At 40.1% G+C, this 7,566-nt stretch overlaps 1 pseudogene; it reads right to left on the bottom strand.

The window, feature by feature from the left end:
• Positions 1 to 277: 277 nt before the first annotated feature.
• Positions 278 to 916, bottom strand: LOC115279355 (annotated as a pseudogene).
• Between the last annotated feature and the right edge of the window lie 6,650 nt (positions 917 to 7,566).

Raw genomic sequence — 7,566 nt, 5'->3', positions numbered from 1 at the left:
CAAAATAATCCTTATGCCAAAGTGGCATATGTTGAGGTGGCATATTCTGATCCCCTCCAGTACATTTTATAATCAGTAAGTCCCTATGCATCTTTTTTTTTATGTGTGCAATCATTTGATTTATAAAAAGATGCAAAAAATTCAAAATGATACAAAATATCAGTTTCAAAACAATATAGAAAATGAGTGTATTTAACCATACTCAGCTCATAACAGAGCAAATGGGTAAGGAGAATAATTCATGCTACGACGTATTATTCTATGAACTGGCAACAGATAAAGTTGGCAAAGGCAGGCACAGGACCTCTATCTTTAGAGTGTTAGAACCGAGAGGCTCCATAGTCATCTGGCATCCGCTCTATGTTGTACCTATGGTTAGAAATGTACATGATGGGAACTCCAGGGATCTTCCGGATCCTTCGTTTAAGGTCCCAGTCAACTGTGGCCACAATGTAACACTTGTGCTGAGTCACTCTCTGTACTAAGCAGTCATCTGCATAGGTTCCTTTGTGTGTGCATGGTAATCGTTCAAATCTTGGATCCTTGGCAATCCTTAGAGCCACTCGATACTTTTGCCCAAGTTTCTCAATTTCAGCCATTACACAGTCAGTTATACAAGGGATACACTTGGCATACAGACAGTCCATCATTGATTGTACTAAATCCAGTTTGGCTTTAATGGAAAAGTTGATAAAGTTGGTATCAACCAGGATGTGGTAAGGTGGGCCGAGCTGTGTGTTATGTTGGAAGAACAAGCAGGAAGGATGTTGGGGGACTTCTCTTTCCTTGAGTGCACTGGGATCTTTCTTTTCTTTCTTTTTAGGTTTCAATCTATCCTTTTCTTTAAGCCTCTGTCTCGGAGACTAAGCATTCGCTTCATGGTCGCATACTTTCTTGCTTTCTTTTGCTCCCCCATGTTCACGCTGCACTTTTGTTTCTTCCGCAATCACCCAGTCCCTATGCATCTTACAGATGTTCTTGTCTTGGTAAGAACTCTTTCAGGTTTGAGATCCCGACCCTTTTAAAATTCAAGGCAATTTGCTGCTTGAGGCTATCTAGTCCCTCTCTGCCCTCCCCATCCCTACCAGTTCTGCTAAAGAGTCCATATTAAAAGCAAAAGAATTAAATTATCAGAAAGGGAATTTAGTAGTCTGGGGAACCATATTCTATAGACCCAGTCTGTGTTTTTGGAAAGTTGCTGAGTTATCTTAAATGACATAAAAATAAGTTTCTAAATCAAAGTCACATTCACTGCCCATTATCATCACTCTCTCCCGTCTCCAGTGCTTCCTCATATGATTAGATTGTACCATAGGCACTGAGTCAGGACACTGCCCCTGTAATCTTAGTTCCTATTGAACACCTGCACTAGATTCACTGCATGGGGAAAAGCCATGGTTCGCTTTGACACTTTGAGTCCCTAAGCTCTTACATCAGCTAATTATCAGCAAAGGAGCTGAGGAAGGAAACACAGTTCATTGGTTCATTAACTCGTCTCCTGTAGATCTGTGAGGCAGATGGGGAAAGCTCCAACTAGAGCCTGGGGATTTGGGAAGGTTTCCGTGTCAGTCATGGCTGGAGCAGCAGTTGTGATGGGGAGTGAGACTGCTCAGTGTGCCTGGGCTGAGGCTTTCTCCTGAATGAGGGTGAGGCTCCCCGGCCTCCCACAGAGCAGAGAGGAGGCAGAGCCCAGCAGCACTGCGTACCTACCTCCTTTCTGTCCTTAAAACTTGGTTCCCTGTTTTTTTGTGATATACATCATGTCTCCTACCAGCTGTGAGGGCAGGAACAAGAGCAATTAAGGGCATTATTAATCCCCAAGTTCTCACTGAGAGAGGTCAAACCGCAGCAGAATTTGACAAAGCAACAATTCTATCAGCAGCGGAGTTATAAAAGTAGATAGCTCAACATGTTAAAGCTATATTTGGGTTTGTTCTTTCTTGGCCCTAAAAAATCTTATTGAAAGTGAATATCCCAGAGGTGATTAAAAACTTGCATTCCTTTAAGTTTTGGAATTGTTTGAGTTCTAACAATATTTAAGTCTGTCAAGTTTTGGGTCTCCTTTGGGAGGTTGCAGCAAAAATGAATGGGAAAATGGATCTGTGCTTTTACAGAAGAGAAAGGGTCTCTGCCTTTTATTGTAACATGTGTACCAGAATTTCTTCTTCACTAAAAATCCATGGAAAATGAGAAAAACATTTTATGGAGCTCGCTTTGTAAATGTATTTAAAATACCTATTGAAATTTTGTTCATATTATAAGATTAGTACTGTTCAACATTTTTGAAGAAGCAGTGTTTCTCTTGGTGACAACCCTTCACCCAAAAGCAACACTCACAGAGGGTCCCACTGATGACTGCCTCTGAGGAATCAGACTACTCTTTGTGTTGCACTTTGTGTGCCTCTTTCATATTAATTTTCTCACATAGTCAGTTAAGAAATGTTTATTGAACATCTGTTATGGGCCAGGGATTCAGTAGAGAATAAAACAGACTTATTTTCCTTCCTGGTAAAGTTTATAATCCAGCAGGGAAGACAAATAAATACTAAATAATCTTTAAACATACATTATAACATAAATTTTAGATATCACATAATTAAACATAAATTATAGAATCACATTATTTTATTTTATTTATTTATTTTATTATTCTTTTTTAGTTTATTGTCAAGTTGGTTTCCATATAACACCCAGTGCTCATCCCTAAAAGTGCCCTCCTCCATGCCCATCATTCCCCTTCCTACTTCTCCCTCCCCCATCAACCCTCAGCTTGTTCTCAGCATTCAAGAGTCTCTCATGATTTGCCTCCCTCCCTCTCCCCAACTATTTTTTTTGCCTTCCACTCCCCCATGGTCCTCAGTTAAGTTTCTCCTGTTCCACTTATGAGTGAAAACATATGGTATCTGTCCTTTTCTGGCTGACTTATTTCACTTAGCATGACACCCTCGAGGTCCATCCACATTGCTACAAATGGCCAGATTTCATTCTTTCTCATTGCCATGTAGTATTCCATCGCATAGATAAACCACAGCTTCTTGATCCATTCATCAGTTGATGGACATTTAGGCTCTTTCCATGATTTGGCTATTGTTGAAAGTGCTGCTATGAACATTGGGGTACATGTGCCCCTATGCATCAGCACTTCTGTATCCCTTGGTCTTTTGTGGTTCATATGAATTTTAGGATAGTTTGTTCTAGCTTTGAGAAGAATGCTGGTGTTTTATTCTTCTGATTCATGAGCATGGAATGTTTTTCCATTTCTTTGTGTCATCTTCAATATCCTGAATAATTTTTCTATAATTTTCATCCTACAAATCTTTTGTACCTTGGGTTAGGTTTATTCCTAGGTATTTTATGGTTTTTGGTGCAGTTGTGAATGGGATCAGTTTCTTCATTTCTCTTTCTGTTGCTTCAGTATTGGTGTATAAAAATGCAACTGATTTCTTTAAGTTGATTTTGTGCCCTGCAACTTTGCTGAATTCATGGATCAGTTCTAATAGGCTTCTCATGGAGTCTGTTGGGTTTTCCATGTAGAATATTATGTCATCTGTGAAAAGTGAAAGTTTGGCTTCATCTTTGCCAGTTTTGATGCCTTTTATTTCCTTTTGTTGTCTGATGGCTGATGCTAGGACTTCCAGCACTATGTTAAACAACAGTGGTGAGAGTGGACATCCCTGTCGTGTTCCTGATCTCATTGATGGGAAAGTTCTCAGTTTTTCCCCACTGAGGATGATATTAGCTGTGGGATTTTCATAAATGGCTTTTATGATGTTTAAGTAAGTTCCTTCTAACCCGACTTTCTCAAGGGTTTTTATTAAGAAGGGGTGCTCTATTTTGTCAAATGCTTTTTCTGCATCTATCGACAGGATCATATGGTTTTTATCTTTTCTTTTGTTAATGTGGTATATCATATTGATTGATTTGCGAATATTGAACCAGCCCTGTAACCCCGGAATCCCACTTGATCATGGCAGATAATTCTTCTTATATGCTGTTGAATTCGATTTGCTAGTATCTTGTTGAGTATTTCTGCATCTGTATTCATCAAGGATATTGGTCTGTAGTTTTCTTTTTTTGCTGGGTCTCTGTTTTGGGAATCAAAGTGATGCTGGCTTCATAGAATGAGTTTGGAAGTTTTCCTTCTAATTCTATTTTTTGGAATAGTTTGAGAAGAATGGGTATTAGCTCTGCTTTAGAATTCCCCTGGGAAGCCATCTGGCCCAGGGCTCTTATTCGTTGGGAGACTTTTGACAACTGATTACATTTCTTCACTGGTTAAGGGTCTTTTTGGATTTTGTCTCTATTCCTGTTTGAATTTTGGAAGTGCATATGTGTTTAGGAATTTGTCCATTTTTTTCTAAGTCGTCCATTTTGTTGGCATGTAGTTTTTCATAGTATCCCCTGGTAATTGCTTGTATTTCTGAGGGATTAGTTGTAATTGCTCCATTTTTATTTGTGATTTTGCCTATTTGGGTGCTCTCTTTTCTTTTGGAGAAGGCTGGCTAAAGGTTTATCAGTTTTGTTTATTTTTTCAAAAAACCAACTCTTGGTTTCATTGATGTGTTCAATTGTGTGTGTGTGTGTGGTTTTTTTTTTGGATTCCATATTGTTTATTTCTGTCCTGATCTTTATTATATCTCTTCTTCTGCTGGGGTTGGAGTGCTGTTCCTGCTACTCTGCTTATCTAGTTCCTTTAGGTATGCTGTTAGATTTTATATTTGCACTTTTTCTAGTTTCTTGAAATAGGCCTAGATTGCAATGTGCTTTCCTCTTAGGACTGCCTTTGCTGCATCCCAAAGAGTATTGATTGTTGTTTTTTACATTTTCATTTGTTTCCATATATTTTTAAATTTCTTCTCTAATAGCCTGATTGGCCCATTCAGTCTTTGGTAGGGTGTTCTTTAACCTCCATGTTTTTGGAGGTTTTCCAGACTTTTTTTCTGTGATTGCTGTCATGTTTCATAGCATTGTGATCTGAAAGTGTGCGTGGTATGATCTCAATTCTTTTATATTTATGGAGGGCTGGTTTATCACCCAGTATGTCTCTTGGAGAATGTACCATGTGCATTTGAGAAGAAAGTAATTCAATAACTTCAGGATGTAAATATATCTGTGAAATCTGTCTGTTCCAACGTGTCGTTCAGGTCCATTGTTTCTTTATTGATTTTCTGTCTAGTTGACCTATCCATTGCTGTAAGTGGAGTATTAAAATCCTCTGCAATTAGCACATTCTTATCCATAAGATTGTTTCTGTTTGTGATTAATTGTTTTATGTAATTGGGTCCTCCTGAATTCAGTGTGTAGATGTTTATAATTGTTAGCTCTTCCTGATGGATAGACCCTGCAATTATTATATAATCTCCTTTTTCATCTCTTGTTATTGCCTTTACTATAAAGTCCAGTTTGTCCAATATAAGTATGGCTACTCCGGCTTTCTTTTGACTTCCAGTCACATGATAAATATTTTTCCATCCCCTTATTTTCAATTTGAAGGTGTCTTCAGGTCAAAAATGAGTCTCTTGAAGGCAGCAAATAGATGGATTTTTTTTTAATCTATTCTGCTACCCTATGTCTTTTTATCAGAGTATTTAGTCTGTTTACATCCAATGTAATTGAAAAATATGGGTCTAGAGTCATTGTATTCTCTCTAGGGTTCATGCTTGTAGTGGTATCTCTGGTACCTTGTGTTGCTTGCAACATTTCTGTTCATAGAGTCCCTCTCAGGATTTCTTGTAGGGCTGGTTTAGTGGTGATGAATTCTTTCAATTTTTGTTTATTTGAAAAAATCTTTATTTCTCCTTCTATTCTGAATGGCAGGTTTGCTGGATAAAGATTCTTTGCTACATATTTTTTCTGTTCATCACATTGAAGATTTACTGCCATTCCCTTCTGGCCTGCCAGGTTTCATTAGATAGGTCTGTAACCACTCTTATAGGTTTCCCTTTGTATGTTAGGGCCCTTTTATCCCTAGCTGCTTTCAGAATTCTCTCTTTATCCTTATAGTTTGCCAGTTTCACTGTGATATGTCATGCCAAAGGTCTATTCTTGTTACATCTGAGGAGAGTTCTCTGTGCCTCTTGGATTTCAATGTCTGTTTCCTTCCCCAGATTGGGGAAGTTCTTAGCTATAATTTGATTATATTCCCCTTTAGCACTTTTGTCTCTTTCTTCTTCTTCAGGAATTCCTATGATATGCATATCGTTCCATTGCTTGTATCACTCAGGTCTAGAATTCTCCTTTTGTGCTCCTGGATCAATTTATCTCTCTTTATCTCGGCTTCCTCTTTTTCTATAATTGTGTCTTCTAATTCACCTATTCTCCTCTCTGCCTTTTCAGTTCATACAGTCGCCGCCCCTATTTTATTATGCACCTCACTTATAGCATTTTTAAATTTGTCACAGCTATTTTTAAGGTCCCCAGTCTTTGTATCAATAGCTTCCCTGATGTCTTCCATGCTTTTTTCAAGGCCAGCAATTAATTTTATGACAATTGTTTTAATTTCTTGCTCAGTTATGTTGCTTATATCTGTTTTGAGCAATTCTGTAGCTCTGACTTCTTCCTGGAATTTCACCATTTGGCTATCTTTCTGTCTTTTGCCAGTTTTAAAAGCTTGTTATGCTCTCTGGATCTGTGAGTATTGGTATATTAAGGGAGGCTCATTGACTGTCCAGGGCCTATCTGTTCAGGAAGTGTTCTTTTAATGGTGTCCCTTGGTTTCTCTTGCGCCTTTTGTTGTTTTATTTCCCTACTCAGTGATATTTGGGAATCTCCACCATGTGTACTTTGGCTTGTTTCTTGAGGTAGCCCTGGAAAGGAAAACAGACAAACACACAGGGAATAAATGCACACAAACAGACAAATCAAACAAACAAGCAAACCAAAAGGGGGAAACCCAAAGAGGGGGATTAAAACAACAAAAGACAGGGGGGAGGAGCCAAGATGGCAGAGAGGAAGGGAGCTCTGTAAACTCTGTCCGCCCCATTTATCAAACCGAGAAGGATATTACTCTCATCTGCGAGAGCGGAAGGAGAAAATATGGACTCCAGAAAGAATAGAACCTCAAGGATACCTGAGTGAGTGAGGGCGAACGGGGGAGATCTGAAAACAGGCCAGGCCGGGATGGGCAGGGGAGACAAGATCCCCAGCCCAACGGGGGGGAAGCGCACGGAGCCCGAGAGACAAAGGGAAGAGACGGGGAGCGCACTTCCCGGCGAGAAGCAGCTGGAGCGCGGCTGTGCCAGGGGTGCGCACTTCCCGGCGAGAAGCAGTCGGGGCTGCTGCGGCTGCCCCAGGAGCGAGCAATTCGAACTTGGTTTTGGGAAACGGGACCATGGACCGCATTTCCACGGCACACCTCGCCCCCTGCATGGACTGCACAAATCCCGGGTGCCCACAGGGAAAAAATAGGGCCCACACCTACGAGACCCACGACAAGGAGTCGGTGGCGGGTGGAGGCCTGGGCGCGCGCATAGACTGCAGGAGCTCCCAGCTCATTTCCAGCAGCGCACAGCACCTTGAGCAACAGCTATCAGAAACCAAGAGAGACTCAGCTTTTTTTTTTTTTTT

The sequence above is a fragment of the Suricata suricatta genome, chromosome 15 (genome assembly GCF_006229205.1).
Source record: "Suricata suricatta isolate VVHF042 chromosome 15, meerkat_22Aug2017_6uvM2_HiC, whole genome shotgun sequence".
Classification (NCBI taxonomy): domain Eukaryota; kingdom Metazoa; phylum Chordata; class Mammalia; order Carnivora; family Herpestidae; genus Suricata; species Suricata suricatta.
Note: the sequence above shows the minus strand (reverse complement) of the source record. Positions and strands in the feature narration are given on the sequence as shown.